Genomic DNA, 20,217 nt, shown 5'->3' on the forward strand with positions numbered 1-20,217 from the left:
ATTGGTAGGAGTGGCAATGGCCTCAACCCACTTGGATACATAGTCAACGGCGACAAGTATGTAGCGATTCCCACTTGAAGAGGAAAATGTTCCCACGTAATCCACACCCCAAACATCAAAAAGTTCAACTTCCGAAATTCCAGTTTGAGGCATCTCATGCCGCCGCGAGATGTTGCTAGTCCTCTGGCAGGAGTCACAAGCCTGCACAAAAGTGTTAGCATCCTTAAACATGGTGGGCCAATAAAAACCCGATTCATTAATCTTGGCCACCGTTTTGGTGGGACCATGATGTCCTCCATAAGGTGAGGTGTGGCAACTAGTAAGAATGCCGTGAACTTCCCATTCGAGAACACACCTGCGAAATAATCCATTTGCACAATCACAAAACAAAAAAGGATCATCCCAAAAATAATGCTTAACATCATAAAGAAACTTCTTCTGTTGGTAGGACAAGTCAGGAGGTAGAGTACCACCAACTAAATAATTAGCAAAATCGGCATACCAGGGGTGTTGCTCTACAACTACATACAAGTGGTCATCAGGGAAAGAGTCATCTATAGGGAGAGAATCCTTACCCTCACCATACCTGATACGTGACAAGTGATCTGCCACGACGTTCTCTGCCCTTTCTTATCCTTTATCTCCACATTAAAATCCTGGAGCAAGAGAACCCAACGGAGTAGCCTAGGCTTTGATTCTGCCTTGGCTATTAAGTACTTCAATGCTCCATGGTCAGTAAAAACAATAACTTTAGAACCAACTAGATATGATCTAAATTTTTCTAAAGCATAAATCACAGCAAGAAACTCCTTCTTCGTAGTGGCATAGTTGACTTGAGCTTCGTCCAAAGTTTTACTTGCATAATATATAGCATGTAAAACTTTGTTCTTTCTCTGTCCTAGCACGGCACCTAATGCGAAATCACTTGCATCACACATGATCTCGAAAGGAAGAGTCCAATCGGGTGCACATATGATGGGCGCCGATATCAATGCCTGCTTTAACCTGTGAAAAGCCTCAAGACACTCATCAATAAAATCAAAAGGGGCATCCTTGAGTAAAAGCTGAGTTAGTGGTTTAGCAATTTTAGAAAAATCTTTGATAAAGCAACGATAAAACCCCGCATGAACTAAAAAACTTCTAACCCCCTTTACATTAACAGGAGGAGGCAATTGCTCAATCACAGAAATCTTAGCTTTATCTACCTTTATACCCTTATCAGATACAATATGACCAAGAACTACTCCCTCTGTCACCATAAAGTGACACTTCTCCCATTTAAGACCAATTTGCATTCTTCACATCTTTTCAAAATCTTAGCGAGATTTACTAGGCATGCATCAAATGAAGACCCATACACATTAAAATCATCCATAAAGACTTCCATGATAGACTCTATGAAATCAGAAAAAATACTCATCATGCAACGTTGAAAAGTAGAAGGTGCATTACATAAACCAAAAGGCATTCTACGATATGCAAAAGTACATAAGGGCGTGTAAATGTAGTCTTTTCTTGATCTTTAGGGTGAATCGGAATTTGGAAAAATCCCGAATATCCATCCAAATAACAATAGAACTTATGATTAGCCAACCTCTCAAGCATTTTATCAATAAAAGGGAGAGGGAAGTGGTCCTTTTTAGTGGCGATATTTAATCTACGGTAGTCAATACACATACGTCACCCTGTAACAGTTCTAGTAGGAATCAATTCATTTTAATCATTTTTTATCACAGTCATTCCACCCTTTTTAGGAACCACCGTAACAGGACTTACCCACTTGGAGTAAGAAATAAGATAGATAATACCTGCATCAAGTAATTTTATCACCTCTTTCTTGACTACTTCTTGCATATTAGGATTCAACCTCCTCTGGGGTTGAATACGTGGCTTGTAGTTATCCTCTAAATGTATCCTGTGCATACAGAAATCAGGGTTAATACCCTTGAGATCATCAATACTGTACCCAATTGCCCTTTTGTGGGTTCGAAGAACCTCTAGAAGATGGGAAGTTTGTGGGTCATCAAGTGCAGTACTAATGATCACAGGGTATAGTTCCGGCTCATCAAGAAAAACATATTTCAAATGAGAAGGGAGAGGTTTTAGTTCAGGTTTCTTAACCTCTATAGGTTTTGATTCTTGAACTAATTTCACTACCTTCATGGTCTCTTTAGGATTAAGCTCCTCTACTGAAAGAGCTTTCTCAATAGCATCCACCTCATTGCTCCAAATGCTTGCATCACCTGCAGATAAATCTCCACAAAGAACTTCCTCTAAGGGATCCCTTGCAAGAACCTGTGGTAAGCTTTATTCACAAATATCATTAATTATATCTATGATATCAATTAAACAACAATTTTCTTCTAGCATAGGCCCTTTTAAAACCTTCCCCAAATTAAAAGGGATATTATCATCTCCTACAGAAAGGGTAGTTTTCCATTTTTTACATCAATAATGGCTCCTGCAGTATGAAGAAAAGGCCTACCTAATATAATGGGAATTTGTGTATCCTCAGCCATGTCTAATACAACAAAATCAACAGGGATAAAAAATTTACCAAGTCTGACAGGGACATCTTCTAAAATACCTAAAGGGTATTTAACAGAATGATCTGCCATCTGTAAAGTAATGTTAGTAACTTACAAATCACCCATATTAAGCTTAGCACAGACAGACGATGGCATAACACTGACACTAGCACCCAAATCACATAATGCTTTATCAATGAAGACAAATACCGATATGACAAGGGATAGAAAAACTACCAGGATCCTTTAATTTAGGAGGGGATTTATTTTGCAATAAAGCACTACATTTCTCTGTAAAAGCTACAGTTTCTACCTCATCAAAGGCCCTTTTCCTAGTAAAAATATCTTTCATAAATTTAGCATATGCAAGAACCTGAGTGATTAAATAAGTGAAAAGAACTGTTACCCGCAAGTTTTTCACAACCTCCAAAAACTTACCAAATTGCTTATCAAACTTACTCTTCAAATGTCTATTAGGGAATGGTAGTTTGATAACTAGGCTCTGTACATCTCCACCCTTGTCCTGAGATTTACCCTCCAAAGGAACATTAGAAGGGTTAGTTTCTTTTTTAGCCCTGCAGGGTTAGTAAGATTAGTATTTGGTACAAGGGAATCAGGATTAGCAACAGGTCCATCATCCTTGGGCATAGGAGGCCCATCATAATGTGAACCACTCCTTAGAGTGATTGCATTGGCATGATCTGTAGGATGGATTGGTTACGATGGTAGAGCTCCCTGCTGATGGGTTTGTAGGGTAGATGAAATCTGCGCAATTTGATTGTCCATGATTTTATTATGAGCTATAATCGAGTCAATTTGTGCATCCCTACTCTCCATGTGCTTTTGCATGCTTAAGAGCATTGCTCTAATTTCTGACATAGTAGGGTCAGAAGATGAGGATTGTGACTGGTTTTTCTGGCCAGAATTAGGATGGTAATATTTTTGCTGTGATGGGGGTTGCTGTTGTGTTTGTTGTGGAGGTGGAGGGTTTTGCACATTGGTACTTCGGTAGGAAAGATATGGGTGGTTCCGGAGGCCAAGATTATAAGAGTTGGAGTATGGGTTATTTTGCCTATAGGTTTGGAAGTAATTAACTTGCTCTATGGAACTCCTACAATCTTGCTCCCAATATCCTACAATTCCACAATTTTCACAAAAATCTTCATTGTTAGCAACAGCAGAAACATTAGCTACAGAGTTAGGAACAATAGTAAGCTTATCTAGTTTCTAACAAATAAATGTTAACTGAGCTTGCAAAAAGGATACATAATCGACATTATGTTTTCCCTTGTCAGCAAACCCTCTCGGATTCCCATATTAGGAATTGTGAATTGCCATGTCTTCAATAACCTGACCTGCATTTTCAACATTAAGATTCATGAATCTCCCACTAGCTGCAGAATCTAGAATTGATCTAGATGAATTTCCAAGTCCATTGTAAAAGCCTTGGATCAACTGCCATTGTGCCAGATTATGGTGGGGGCATTCTCTTTGTAGATCCTTGAACCTTTCCCAAGCCTCATATAGAGTTTCATCTGGCTCTTGGGCAAAGTTCTGAATAGCACTCCTTAGTAAAGTTGTTCTCTCTGCAAGGTAATATTTATTATAAAAATTCAAGGCAAGAGTTTCCCAGTCAGTAATACCTAGTGCAGTTCTATTCAACCATTAAACCATAATTTAGCTTTTCCATATAAAGAAAAGGGAAAAAGAATCTCCCTGATTTGGTCTTGCGTGACCCCAGCTTGTCTAATGGTGTTGCAATATTGGCAGAAATCTACAATGTGAAGATTTAGATCTTCACCCTTAGCTCCACTGAATTGCTTCCTCTCTATCATCGTGATAAATTGGGGTTTGATTTCAAATTGCACTCCATCAAGGGCCGGAGTAGGAGTAAGGTGTGGAAAATCTGTCAGGGACGGCTGCGAATAATTGCTGAGCTTCTTAGGTGTTGTCATCTCTGATTCTGAATCTGAAGGGACTTCTGAATCACTAGAATCATTTTGAGGGTCTCTGTGATTATTGTTATCCTCGCAACCCGCCAGGATTTGTCAGTAAAGATTCTTTTGTCTATGGAAAGAGCGCTCGATCTCAAGATCGAATGGAATATAACCTGATCTGGAACACTTGGGCATAAACAGAGAACTAAAAGAAAAATATGAGAATTGCCTCAAAGAACTAACGTTCTCTGAGACAAGAGGGAATAATCTAGACTACAAAAAAACAATCAGAAATAAAAATAAAACCGTCTCCCCGGCAACGGCGCCAAATTTTGACAGGCTAAAGTCGTAATCACCTAATCAAAAATAATACCTAAATCCACTAACTATGCAAATAGGGAAGAAGGGTCGAACCACAGGGAAACAAGTCAATTTATTCCTAATTAATCAATATAATCTAGATTATCAAGTAACCAAATTGTTATTATAAAAGGGAACTAAACTACTCAGAGTGAAAGTGGGAAGAAACAAAAGTAGAAGGAAAATTAATGAATAAAGGACCTAGGGTATAGGTTCACCAATAAATAACATTCCAGGGTAAAACATAACAATCAATCAACAATACATTAATTAATCAGATCATAAAGGGCTTTCGCTACATATTACAATCATCTCCCCAAAAACACGCGCCCGATCGGGCGAAGGGCCATCCGATCGGGCCCGCCTTTTTCTTCGACTTCTGAATCTGGGCAGCCGCCCGATTGAGCCAAAGGTTTCCCGATCGGGCCCGGCCATGCTTGGACTTGGATTGGGCTTTACTTCTTAGCCCACTCCGAACTTCCACTTTGCGGCTTGATCACTCGGTGTCCAATGCTTGGTATTTCAGATGTCGAGCCCTTTATCACCGGCTTGATGACTCTAACCGGCCCTGGGCTATGAAAAGTGGTCGTGCTCCTCCAATGCTCGTAGTCGTTCCATAAAATCCCAAGAAAGTGCTCCAAAAGGGCAATTCCCTACAAAACTCAACCAAAACTACGAAAACACTAGAAAACACCAATTAGTAATAAAAGTGGCTCTAAAGAGCCAAAAACACTACCAATTATGACAAAGGGAAGGGGGTAAAATACTATATAAAGTAGACATATCAGGCACCCATGATCAAAGACTATGCACGCGGCACCCCGAACCTTGTTATGATGTTCTTCCACATGAACGCTCTCACTTGGACTGCTTTTATGTACTAGGTGGGCTCAACTTGAAAGGAATGGTATCCTTAGAACAAGTGTATTACTCTGATAGAGGGTTAAGAATTATTAGAAAGCTAATTATTCAGTGAGGTCAAGTGATCGGAATGCCTGGGTGGATGCCACTTCCGATCAGTAATATTAATGAATAATTAATATTACAGCTTAATCTTGACTGAACCCTTCGGGTCATACCCAAGCAACTATCGAACCGAAACGACGAATTAATTCTGAAGGAATTAATGAGTCGACCGAGTAATTAATATTTAGACATCGGAAATTCGAGCTTGGAGCGTCGGAAGTTGAGTCGAAAATAAAAAAAGACGAGACGAGAAAATTACTAATAAATCAACAAAATGACTAAAATACCCCTAGCATCAGAATGCCCGAGTGCTAGGGGCATATCGCCTAGCCAGGTGTCTAGAAATGCGTGCTAGCGCACCTTGGCTTGAATGGCCAGCTAGGAGCCCGCACCTAGTGCGAGGCATGCTAGCTACTGGCCGAGGCTGGCAGCCCGCACTTAATGCGTGGCATTCCAGCAAGTCAAAGCTAGCAGCCCGCACCATGTGCGAGGCTTGCTAGCAAGCTGCGGCTAGCAACCCGCACCTACTATGTGGCGTGCTAGCATGCTGCAGCTAGCAGCCTGCACATGGTGCGTGGCTTGCTAGCAGCAGCCCGCACGCATAAGCTTGCTGGGCCGAAGGGGGCAGCAGCCGTGGCAGCCCACCTTAGGTGCCTTGGTGCCCAAGTGTGGGGCTGCCATGTGGCACGAGCTAAATGAAGGGCTTGGTGTTGTGTTGGCCGGCTGTGGGAGAGCAGTGGGGAGCAAGTTTGGTCCCCCCTTCTCCAAATGGTCCTCACCTAACCTCTCTTGTGAGTATGCCATTAGTTGATTTATTAGTAGCTTGATTATTTATTTTATTTTTAATTTAAAATTAAATGGAAAAACCAAATCTCCCACTTTGATGGGTGAGCTTTTCTCACTCTTGTATTTCCCTATAAATACCCAAGTTGGGGTATTGGGAAAATTGCTTCAGTAAGTGTTGAAAAAGGTATGACCATTGTGAAAACCTTTGAACACAATTATTACTCGGGTTCTAAGGTCGGGCTTAGCTAACTCCTAAGCAATAAACCATTTTCGGTGCTCGGGTTGCGGGTGGACTTCGTTGGAGGTCCTTAGGTGAGCGAGGCTAAGAGCTTTCGAAGTAAGAGCTTAATTAAGTGAGCGAAGCACGCGATAAAAGGTATTAATCTCTTTCTTAATCTTGTCATTTAAGTTAATTATGCTTTATGGTTATAATTATTGTGAATGTAATCTTGGCTCGGGTTTCCTTCCGCGGTGGGTCGAACTCACCGAAACCCAACGCAGCTTTAATCCACTTGGTGAAATAGTCTACTGCCACTATGAGATACTTTCTGCCTGCAGTATTGGAGCCTTGCTCATTTATTTTTATAATCATATTTTTCATGGTGTTTTTATGGATTAATTTTTATGGTTTTAAGTTGATAATTAGATTAGTAGCTCGGTTTTATTATTTTTAAACCCGTATTATAGCTGATTTCAGCCCCGAACCCAGATTTTCGCCTAAAAATAGTGAATTTTGGGTGGAAAAGGCATTTTGGAAATGGTTTTACCCTTTCAAAATAGTGTTTTTAGCCAAAAAAAACTATAAGAAATGCCTTTTTCGAGGGATTTTTCGTTATGACGAAATATTTTAAGTCTTTCTAACCTTGAATCTTAATGGCATATTTAAGGTGGTTATGTATTTGGTTCTTTCCTTAATTTTTATGCAATTTTAAACCTCTTTAAGCATGGTTACTTGGTAGTAATTGGTGCTTGAAAGTTTGGTTTTCTTTTCCACATAATTGCAAATTCATTGCATTAAATATGAAAAATTTGTTCTTTGTTGCTTCCAAGTACTAAAGATTCAATCTTTAATTGTTTTAAGTGATTGAAACTTTGAGTTACTAAATTCCATGAATTTTTGGTTGAACATTTTATTTAATCATGTATTAAGTTGATTGGAATCATAAATTTGAATCTTGTGATAGAAATTTCATTTATCTTCATATTGGAAGATATAATTTTTAAAGGATTCACAAGTGTTAAAGTTGGAATCTTTAAATTGAACTTTGTGTTCATATTTCCAACTCCCTTTTATTTTGTCAAAATCTCATGATTAATTTAAATTAATTAAATTAATATTGTTATTGCCCTTAATTTTTTTTTTTATTATTACACCAAGTTAAACCAATTTTATTAAAGAATGGTTCTTGAAAATAATTTTGGTTAAGTGCACCTTAATGAATTTTTTAATTAAAGTTGGACTTGTTTAATTTTTTATTTTGCTCATTAAATTAGTTCTAAATAATTTAGAATTAATTATTTAGTCACGCAAAAACTCGAATTTAAAATACGGAGAGTATGGCACGCAAACCAAGGCAACACCCCGTCGGCTGGCCGGGCTGCTGTGCAGCCTGCATGTGGCTACCAAGGTTGGTGATGTCTGGTGCGCGCCACACACTAGCAGCGTGGTTAGTGCGCCCGGCTGCAGCAGCAACACCAGCCAGGCAGCAGCGCGCTGCGGCTGTGCTTTGTGCGTGGCTGCTGCTGTGCGCGCGCACCATGCGTACAGCCTTGTGGCTGGCCGTGGCTAGCCATAGGCCAGTGCATGCTTGAGCTTGGGGTATGCTTGTGTGATGCTTGGTGCGGCTTGAGTGTGTGTGTGTGTGGGTGTACTACGTGCTTGTGGCACGATGCGCACAACAGCAAGATTGCGTGGCCTTCGTGGGTTGTGTCGCGAGCACGCTCCGTAGAAGAGTCGACGCGTATGCGGTATTCTAGGCTATGGATGTGACGTTTGACATGAGTCACGGCTGTGTGCATAACTCCTTACTTAACGCTTCTGCCTCGTTTTAAGGCTATGTTAATTTTGCCGTTTTAATTATTTTATTAATTTTATTTTATTTTAATTATTTTAATAAAAGTTGAAGGTTAGGCCTTGGTTTTTTAGCGGCATTTGCAAAATTTAATTTTGGCAAATATTTGGGTTTACCGACTTTATTAATTGGATTAATTAAGATGGATGCGAAATTTAGTAGGAGCTTCATTTATTAATTGCGATAAATTACATAATCAATTAAACGACTTTGACTAGTTTTAATTAGGCATGTTAATTGGATTAACGACCTAAATTAGTTACTAGTTTACGCTCGTTTTATGCATTGTTACTTGTTTTATTATTGTAAAATGCATGGGCCATTCACAAATAGTGAATGGATGAATGGAATGTGTATTCTCTCACGGGTTTTATAAAATGGCAACTAGTGGGGCCTGATTAGGATAGAAAATACGGACTGTGATCCGTGATGTATTTTTGTAAATCTAAATACGGCTGCTAACCGTTGAGTATTTTTGTAACTTAATATTTATATTAGTCTTAATCATAGATACTAGTATTTGCATAATTATGGCTATGTCTTGAAGACGGAGGTTCTTAGAAGACGAAGCCATGAAGTTGCAAAAGCCGTCCCTTGAAGTCTTGAAGACTCAAGGGGTCATGCTAGTTGCCAAATGCATCTTTATTTATGTTTTCGATATATATCTATTTATTAATATTTATATACGAATTATATGTTAGATGCATGTTTAGGATTTTGAATGTTGTGATGATAAATTAAGTTCACTTAAATCAACCAACATAGAAACCCTAGGTCCCTAAAATATTGAGTGAAATTGCCATTCCAAAACAACACTTATCGACCTATTGAGAGTAGTGATAGGCTACGCCAAAGCGAGGCATCACTATTACTCCCTAGGATACGTAAGGCATACCGGGTATGGAAGTTGGTTTTGGTTATACTCAACAATATGAGTGATGGAGTCCTAACATGTCGTGGAAAAGTGGATAAGTTGTTGAGAGAGCATTAGATGCGACGATTTATCCAACCAAGAGTGGCTTGGAGCCATTAGCAAAGCGACGCTTACCTTAGGAGATTGAGTGTTAAGACAAGCCAAAGCATGCTTAACTACTCTTTGTTTCTTTGGATCTTGGAATCGACTTATTCTCACTAAAATGGGGACAATTTTAATGTGTGAATAAGACGTTTAAATAAGTTTGATTAAAATGCATGATTTCAATCTTATTTAAGTATTATGAATGGTTTTTCATTTCAAATTCTTTCAATTGTAGAATCATGTCTTCAAATAACTCAAACAACTAATTCTCGTTGCGCTCAATTATCGAGAAGGAGAAGTTGAGTGGGCTAAACTTTCTTGATTGGCAAAGGAACTTGCGTATAGTTCTCATGCAAGAACAAAAGGAATATGTCCTTGATGAGGAAATGCCCGAGACTCCCAATGAGGAGGTGACTCAGGCTGCCCTAAACCGATGGCAAAGTGTCAATCGTGATGTCAAATGCATCATGTTGGCCACAATGTCTCCGGAGCTTCAAAATACTTTCTTTGAAAAGGAGACAGCTTTTGAGATCATTTCTGAGCTGCAGAACATGTTCCAAGAGCAGGCCCAAACTGAAAGGTTTGAAACCCACAGGCAGATCCTTGAGAGTAACCTCAAGAAAAAATAGCCATTCACCCCATATGTACTCAAAATGATAGGATTGTTTGAGAACATGGAAAGGCTTGATGCAGGGTATTCAACCGAGATAGCAATTGACATCATTCTCCACTCACTGCACAAAGGTTATGATCAGTTCAAGATGAACTATAACATGCACAGCATGGAGAAAACCCTCACCGAGCTTCATGGTATGTTGAAGCAAGCCGAGCAAACGCTCAAGGATGAGGGAAAGCATGACATGCTCATGATCAAAAGGGGCAAGCCGTTCAAATTCTCAGGGAAGAAGAAGAAAGGCTTTAAGGGGAAGGGTAAGAAGAAGACCTTTCCTCCTAAGTCTAAAGCTACCAAGGAGAAGAAGGTTGAGTCTTCTAAATCTGATTTCGAATGCTTCTATTGTAAGAAGAAGGGACATTGGAAGAGAGATTGCCACAAATTCAAGGAAGATAAGAAGAACGGAACCGTTGCTTCTAGATCAGGTATATTCGTTATAGACTTAAACTTCACTAACTCAACATCATGGGTATTAGATACCGGATGTGGCTCACACCTTTATTCCAATTCTCAGGGACTAAGGAACATTAGGAAGCAAGCGAAGGGAGAGGTTGAACTTCGGGTCGGCAATGGAGCCAGAATTGCAGTCGTATCCATAGGAACTCTCAGTTTGTCTTTGCCCTCAAGGCTTGTTTTGGAACTTGAAAACTGTTTTTATGTTCCCAACATTACCAAAAACATTATTTCAATTTCGGCGTTGGACGCCAAGGGTTTTGAATTTCGAGTAAAGAACAATGAGTGTTCATTTTATCTCGATAATGTTTTATATGGTATTGCACATTCTCAAAATGGTCTTTATGTGCTTTCTTTGGATATACAAGTTTATAATGTGAATAATACCGCCAAAAGGGCTAAGACCATGGACTCGAATCAAACGTACTTGTGGCATTGTCGTCTTGGCCACTGTAACATCAAACGCATCAAGAAGGTGTTCTTGACTCTTTCAATTTAGAATCGTTTGAGAATTGCGAAGGATGTTTATTAGGCAAGATGATTAAGCAGCCATTCTCCTAGTTCAGAGAAATGGCAGGAGAATTATTAGGTCTAATACACACCGATGTATGTGGACCAATGAGCTCCGCCACAAGGAACGGACATTGATATTTTATCACCTTCATAGATGACTATAGTAGATATGGTTATGTCTACCTCATGTCGCACAAATCTGAATCGTTTGAAAAGTTCAAAAAATTTCAAAGTGAAGTTGAGAATCAGCTTGGCAAGAAAATCAAAGCCCTTTGATCGGATTGAGGTGGTGAATTGATATGTCCATTTTATATAGTATTTTACCCCCGTCCCTTGGTCATAATTAGTAGTGTTTTTGGCTCTTTAGAGCCACTTTTATTACTAATATGTGTTTTCTAGTGTTTTCGTAGTTTTGGTTGAGTTTTGTAGGGAATTGCACCTTAGGAGCATTTTCCCGGAATTTTATGGAGCAACTACGAGCATTGGAGGAGCACGACCATCTTTCATAGCCCAGGATCGGTTAGAGTAATCAAGCTGGTGAATAAGGGCTCGACTTGTGTGAAGACGAGACATTTGGACCGAATGATTTAAGCCCCAAAGAGGATATTTGGTTTGGGCCAAGTTACGAGCCCAAACGAGGAGTCCAAGCGGCCCAAAGGTGTCCGCCCGATGGTCCGCCCGATGATCCGCCCGATGGTCCGCCCGATGATACGCCCGATAGCGCGCCTGATCAGGCAAAGAAGACGTATATTGCAGCAGCCCTTCGTCCGATCAAAAAGGCGCGCCCGATCGGGCGCGTGTTTCTGGAGGACGTTTTAAGCGTCGTTTAATTTGTTTTAACTTAGGATTTTCTAGCTTCGTATAAATACGCTTTTGTTAAGAGAATTCGGGGGGGAATTCTTTTCTCCCTTCCCTTACTCTCTCTTTTCTCTCTCTAACTTTTCTCTTTCTCTCTTCTCTTAATCTCTTAGTATTATTTTCTCTCTCTACAACTCTTGTTCCTTTTAACTTTGGTAACGATTTCTTCACTTTTAATCTCAGTTATTTATTTTATTTCTTTACTCTATCATGACTACTTTTATTGCTTCGTTTAGTTTCGATTTAATTATGTTTGAGTAGTTTAATTCTAAGGTTTATGGGGATCCATAATTAATATGAAGGGATAATTTGTTATTATTGATATTTGATATTGCATAATAATTTCGTGTTGAATTGTTTTAATTCTTTGCAATTAGATTATGAATCGAGCAGATGTGATTTGATTGTAAAAGTATAGCAATATTGAATTGATGAATCGAGCAGATGTTAATTTGATATTAAAGGCTATTTTCAATAGGAACTTAGATCTAGTAAATTGCGAGAGCCTGTTAGATCTATGTTGGTTAATAAATTGCGAGAGCCTGTTAATCATGTTATTTGTGCAATGTTGATTGATTGATTGTTATGTTTTATCCCGGAATATTAATTATTGGTGAACCTATGACCCTAGGCCTTTTTATTATTGATTTTCTCCCTAAACTTAATCTCCGTAGTATAGTTTCACATTACAAACAACAAATTGGTTACCTTGATAATTTAGATTATAATAATTAGTTAGGAATAGAAAGACTTGTTTCCCTGTGGATTCGACCCTACTTCCCTATCTATATTTAGTTAGTGGTTTTAGGAATTACTTTTGATTAGGGGATACGACTTTAGCCTGTCAAAATTTGGCGCCGTTGCCGGGGAAACGGTTTTATTTTTATTTCTAGTTGTTATTAAAGTCTAGATTATTATTTTTTTTTTATCTTTTATTTTATTTTTATTTATTTTTTTTATGAGTTGAAAATACCCATGCTTACGTCACTACAAGAATTATATGATTTTTATGCAGCACCTGAATACTGTTGTTGTCAATATCGTCTTTGTCATGAAAATCCTGAATGCCCTTATAGTGAGTTTTTCGTGCGTGCTCCTGATGATTTTAGAGTCTTTCCATATACATATGATCATATTCGGAAACGATTAGTTGCTAATGACAGTTATTGGAAGGCTCTTGATGAAAAAGTCTATGGGCACTATAATAATACGAATGTTATTGAGGTTGAAGAACCATTGGTTATAGAGTGTGTGGTTGAAAAATCATTGGGTGACGAATCAGTGATTGAAAAATCATTAGTTGTAGAAACGGTGGTTGAAAATTTCTTTGTTGATGATGAGGTTATTCATGAGGGTAAAATATTCAAATCATTATTGGATGATAAAGACAATGACTACCTCCATGTTCGTTCTCCTAATTCTAAATTTTTACAGGAGGAAGTAGAAGGTTGTGGTGTATTTTCATCTCTCTCTTTTGATTTTTCTTTTTATCTTGAGTTCTCTTTATGTGCTCCTAACCTTTTCTTTGTAGGGATTAATGTGCTTGCTATTAAGCCCTATGTAGTGCTTAATGAAATGTTTGCAGGGGCGTTTGATAAGTTACTCAAGGCGTTGAATTCTTCCGATTGAGAGAAAGAGTATGCTCGAGCGGGACCTTGATAAACTAGCGCTTTGCGGGAGGCAACCCGTATTTTGTTGCTTTTTATTTAGTTTTTTTTTTTTTAGTCTTTTATTTTTGTGTTTTTTCTTTTTGTTTTGTTATAGAGAGGTAAGGAGAGTGTATCTTATGCTTGTGGGAGTACCTTTTTGTGCAGGTTTTGATCAAGAGAGCGAAAAAGAAGACGACAAAATAGTATAAAAGATATTTGGGCAATTAGCAGCAGCAAGCTGCCCCGTCAAATCAGCAGCACGGGCCCAATCGGGCAGAGCTCGCCCGATCGGGCGCGCGTACGCGTCAGCAAACTTTGTCAACTTCGACAGGCCATAACTTTTGCGTTTCTTATCCGATTTTGGCGTGTGACCTATCGTTAGAAATCTCTTCAAGTCTACTTTCCAATGAAATTGGAACCACTGCATTATGATTTATAGATCAAAAGTTATGATCAGAATAGTGCAACTGACTCAAATTTAGACTTTTTCCCACTAACACTTTGTTTCATTCTTGCCCAATTTTGTTCTAAAGAGATGCATTGCAATCCTCGAGGCTTTGGTGACATTGATGTGGTGATGATGATGATGAGTAGTCACCTTGACTACTAGCTTCCCTTTAAGACAATGAGGACATTGTCTAATTTAGCTTGGGGGGAGGTTCTCGTGTACGCATGGTATATCTTTCACCCTCTCCCTTTTTATTTATTTTTTTTCCTTTTGACGTGCTTAGTATAGATTATATTGTTTTCTTAAGTTAGTTTCATTCCAATGAATTATGAATCATGCTTCCCTGTGCCCCTTGATTAAAATATTTCGAATTTGTTTTGATTCTTGGTATTTGATGATTAATATTGTGGATTTGTTGATCATGATTTGAAGTTTAATTGCTTTGATTCCTAAAAATGCGTCAATTTTGTCCAACTACTTGTGAATATAGTGCTTGACTAGTTGATTTGGTTAGGAATGTGTGTTAGTTCCTGGTATGTCAATGAATTTGAGTATTGGTTTGCAACTATGAGTAGTGTTTCATGACTCATTATTATGCACATGTGGAGGACGAAGGCATTTGTTCTTTAGGTAGCCTTCAAATGATTTTAGATACATTTGTTCCCTTCTTGCTACCCACGTTGTTGCCTTGACTTTTTATTGTTTATTAGCCATATTACAAGCCTTATTTTCCCCATTGGTTACTAGTCCCAAGCTTGGCTTGGGGGAGCTATTAGTGAGTGAGGTGATGGAGTTTGTAGTGTGCACATTATTTGCACAATTTGGGTGGTTTTAAGAAGTTAATTGTTCTTGTTCATATTTTTGTTTTGATGAGTTCAAAAGTTGTATATTCTTGGAAAAAAATAAAAGTGTGATGAAAAAAAAAAAGAGAAGTTAAGGAAAAAAAAAGTGAGAAATTTGTTGAAAAAAAAAAGAAAGTGAACTTCTAATGAAAAAAATAAAAAAAAGAGCAAAAAAAGAAAAAAAAATGTTTGTTCAAATGTTCTAAGTGAAGGTTGGTCAAAAGAAAGAAAAAAAAAGATAAGTTTCACTGAAATATTTCAAGTTATGAGTTCAAAGTTTGTTTTTCACTCTAGTTCATTATTATCATATTTTTATGAGTGAAAATATTGTAAGAGTTGGGATTGTTTATATTGTTTGGAGTATATTTGGTGGATTGTTATTGGAGTTGGTTATGTTGGAGATGTGTATGATCATTATTTTTGATCATGGGTTTATTAGGTTTTGGCTCCCTTAATGCATAGCTTTTTCTCTCACATATCCCCAAATTTATCCTACCCTTTACCCTAGCCTTACATTACAAGCTTTAAAGACCTTCTGACCTTGTGCATAGAGTTGTGTAAATGTGAAAGTGTTGTTTATCAATGCAAGTTATGACTTGACATATTCCGAGTCGACTATTAGGTTGAGTGTATGTCTTTTTAAACACACGAGTGTTGTGAGTTTGGGAGGGCATTGTTCACATAAAGGGGTTGGGATGGAGAGCGATCGAGTACATCTTTTACTCGCCACATAAATGAGAGTTGAGTGTGTGAGCACTAGTCTTGAATTCTATATGCTCATTTGGTTTGCTCTACTTGACAATTGTTGGGGAGGACGAGTAATTGGATGAATGAGATTGATTGATATTGAAGCATGTTCATTAGATTTTCCTTGAATCGTTTGTGCTTGATTTGATTATTGGGGTGAGGCATGTTTTATATGTTCATTGATGAGCTCTTTGCTTAGGGACAAGCAAAGGTTTGGCTTGGGGGAGTTTGATATGTCCATTTTATATAGTATTTTACCCCCGTCCCTTGGTCATAATTAGTAGTGTTTTTGGCTCTTTAGAGCCACTTTTATTACTAATATGTGTTTTCTAGTGTTTTCGTAGTTTTGGTTGAGTTTTGTAGGGAATTGCACCTTAGGAGCATTTTCCCGGAATTTTATGGAGCAACTACGAGCATTGGAGGAGCACGACCATCTTTCATAGCCCAAGATCGGTTAGAGTAATCAAGCCGGTGAATAAGGGCTCGACTTGTGTGAAGACGAGACATTAGGACCGAATGATTTAAGCCCCAAAGAGGATATTTGGTTTGGGCCAAGTTACGAGCCCAAACGAGGAGTCCAAGCGACCCAAAGGTGTCCGCCCGATGGTCCGCCCAATGATCCGCCCGATGATTCGCTCGATGGTCCGCCCGATGATCCGCCCGATAGCGCGCCCGATCGGGCAAAGAAGACTTATATTGCAGCAGCCCTTCGTCCGATCAAAAAGGCGCGCCCAATCGGGCGCGTGTTTCTGGAGGACGTTTTAAGCGTCGTTTAATTTGTTTTAACTTAGGATTTTCTAGCTTAGTATAAATACGCTTTTGTTAAGCGAATTCGGGGGGGATTTCTTTTCTCCCTTCCCTTACTCTCTCTTTTCTCTCTCTAACTTTTCTCTTTCTCTCTTCTCTTAAACTCTTAGTATTATTTTCTCTCTCTACAACTCTTGTTCCTTTTAACTTTGGTAACGATTTCTTCTCTTTTAATCTCAGTTATTTATTTTATTTCTTTACTCTATCATGACTACTTTTATTGCTTCGTTTAGTTTAGATTTAATTATGTCTGAGTAGTTTAATTCTAAGATTTATGGGGATCCATAATTAATATGAAGGGATAATTTGTTATTATTGATATTTGATATTGCATAATAATTTCGTGTTGAATTGTTTTAATTCTTAGCAATTAGATTATGAATCGAGCAGATGTGATTTGATTGTAAAAGTATAGCAATATTGAATTGATGAATCGAGCAGATGTTAATTTGATATTAAAGGCTATTTTCAATAGGAACTTAGATCTAGTAAATTGCGAGAGCCTGTTAGATCTATGTTGGTTAATAAATTGCGAGAGCCTGTTAATCATGTTATTTGTGCAATGTTGATTGATTGATTGTTATGTTTTATCCCGGAATATTAATTATTGGTGAACCTATGACCCTAGGCCTTTTTATTATTGATTTTCTCCCTAAACTTAATCTCCGTAGTATAGTTTCACATTACAAACAACAAATTGGTTACCTAGATAATTTAGATTATAATAATTAGTTAGGAATAGAAAGACTTGTTTCCCTGTGGATTCGACCCTACTTCCCTATCTATATTTAGTTAGTGGTTTTAGGAATTACTTTTGATTAGGGGATACGACTTTATCCTGTCATGAATACTTGAGCCAAGAATTCGATGACCATCTGAAAGATAAGGGTATAATTTCAGAATTGACACCTCTAGAAGCTCCACAATGGAACGGAGTATCCGAAAGGGGAAATCGAACCTTGTTAGACATGGTATGATCTACAATGGGTCTTAGTGATCTTCCTATCTCTTTCTAGGGACACGCACTTCTAACTGCGGCACTAACACTGAACCGTGCTCCATCAAAAGCTGTAGAAAAGACTCCATACAAGTTATGGACGAAGAAACCTCCTAGGTTATCTTTTCTAAAGATATGGGGATACGAAGCATATGTCAAGAAATTGATTTTTGACAAAATTCATCCCAAATCTGACAAGGTTTACTTTGTGAGCTACCCAAAAGAAACCAAAGGGTATTACTTCTACAATAAATCCGAGAACAAAGTGTTTGCTGCTCGCGATGGTATCTTTTTGGAGAAGGGGCACCTTTCCAAAATGACAAGTGGGAGGAAAATCGAACTCGATGAAGTTCGAGAGGATGAGCAACAAAATTAGAATGACAGTCAAAGTGCTCAAACAGCATCTGTTGAAGCAGGTCAAAATGATCAAAATGTGCAAAGTCAAACCGACAATGCAAATGCTCAGTCCGTTACCTTACGTAGGTCTTAGAGGCCGAGATCTCAACCTGATAGATATCTTGATATAGTATTAACCGAGAATCAGGACATCTTGATTATGGATGGACATGAACCAGCAACCTAAAAGCAAGCAATGGCAAGCACTGACTCTGCTAAATGGCAAGAGGCCATGAGATCTGAAATGGATTCCATGTTTGAAAATCAAGTCTGGGACTTGGTTGACTTACCCGAAGGTTACACACCTATCGGATGTAAGTGGATTTTCAAGTTGAAAACCAACAAAGATGGAAATGTATTCATTTACAAAGCTAGATTGGTAGCAAAAGGTTACAGACAAGTTCATGGTATTGATTACGATGAAACATTTTCTCCAGTCGCAATGCTTAAATCCGTTCGGATCCTCCTAGCGATTGTTGCATATTACAACAATAAAATATGGCAGATGGATGTCAAAACCGCCTTCCTCAATGGTATTCTGGAAGAAACTGTGTATATGACACAGCTTGAAAGTTTTGTCGACCAAAACAATGCTGGGAAAGTTTGTAAGCTTAGAAAGTCCATTTATGGGCTAAAGCAAGCTAGCAGGAGTTGGAATCTACGATTCGATGAAGCCATCAGTTTGTTTGGTTTTATCAAGAATCCAGATGAATGTTGTGTTTACAAGAAGGTCAGTGGGAGAGACATCGCCTTCCTAGTCTTATATGTCGATGACATATTGCTCATTGGAAATAGCATTTCGTTGTTAGAGTCTGTAAAGGCCTGGCTCGAAAAGTGTTTCTCAATGAAAGAGACTTGGGAGAGGCTCAGTACATACTAGGCATCAAGATCTATAGGGATAGATCAAAAAGGATGATTAGATTGAGCCAAAGTACTTATATTGATAAGGTACTGGCTCAATTCGGCATGGAGGAGGCCAAGAGAGGTCACTTGCCCATGTCACATGGCATAACCCTAAGCGAGAATCAGTGTCCACATACACCTGATGAACGGGAAAGGATGAATCAGATTCCATATGCTTCGCTAATTGGATTGATCATGTATGCCATGATATGTACTAGGCTCATCTCTTCCAAGTAATGATGGTGTCGCAGTCAAACTAGCACCTATGATCAAAGACTATGCACATTGGCACCCCGAACCTTGTTATGATGTTCTTCCAAATGAACGCTCTCACTTAGACTACTTTTATGTATTTGGTGGGCTCAGCTTGAAAGGAATGGTATCCTTCGAACAAGTGTATTATTCTAAGAGGGTTCGGAATTATTAGAAAGCTAATTATTCAGTGAGGTCAAGTGATCGAAATCCCTGGGTGGAGGCCGCTTCTGATAAGTAATATTAATGTATAATTAATATTACAGCTTAATCTTGACTGAAACATTCGGGTCACACCTAAGCAACTATCGAACCGAAGCGACGAATTAATTCTAAAGGAATTAATGAGTCGACCGAGTAATTAATATTTAGACGTCGGAAATTCGAGCTTGAAGCGTCGGAAGTCTAGTCGAAAATAATAAAAGACGAGATGAGAAAATTACAAATAAATCAACAAAATGACTAAAATACCCCTAGCATCGGAATGCCCGAGTGCTAGGGGCATATGGCCTAGCAAGGTGGCTAGCAATGCGTGCTAGCGCACCATGGCTAGCATGGCCAGCTAGCAGCCCGCACCTAGTGTGAGGCATGCTAGCTGCTGGCCGAGGCTGGCACGCCGCATTTGATGCGTGGCATGCCAGCAAGCCGAAGCTAGCATTCCGCACCTAGTGTGTGGCGTGCTAGCATGCTGCAGCTAGCAGCCCGCACGCATAAGCCTGCTCGGCCGAAGGGGGCAGCAGCCGTGGCAGCCCACCTTGGGCGCCTTGGTGCCCAAGTGTGGGGCTGCCACGTGGCCCTAGCTAAATGGAGGGCTTGGCGTTGTGTTTGCCGGCTGTGGGTGAGGAGTGGGGAGCAAGTTTGGTCCCCCCCCCCCCCCCTTCTCCAAATGATCCTCACCTAACCTCTCTTGTGAGCATGCCACTTGTTGATTTATTAGTAGCTTGATTATTGATTTTATTTTTAATTTAAAATAAAATGGAAAAATCAAATCTCCCACATTGATGGGTGAGCT

The 20,217-nt window shown here is 38.9% G+C and overlaps 1 non-coding gene across 1 annotated transcript; it reads left to right on the forward strand.

Moving 5' to 3' along the window:
• The first annotated feature begins 3,996 nt into the window (after positions 1-3,996).
• On the forward strand, positions 3,997-4,103 carry LOC145569745 (small nucleolar RNA R71). Its single transcript, XR_014096280.1, has one exon. It is a non-coding gene; the product is annotated as a small nucleolar RNA R71 (small nucleolar RNA).
• Positions 4,104-20,217: the final 16,114 nt, after the last annotated feature.

The sequence above is a fragment of the Chenopodium album genome, chromosome 11 (genome assembly GCF_948465745.1).
Source record: "Chenopodium album chromosome 11, dcCheAlbu1.1, whole genome shotgun sequence".
NCBI classification, from domain to species: Eukaryota; Viridiplantae; Streptophyta; class Magnoliopsida; order Caryophyllales; family Amaranthaceae; genus Chenopodium; species Chenopodium album.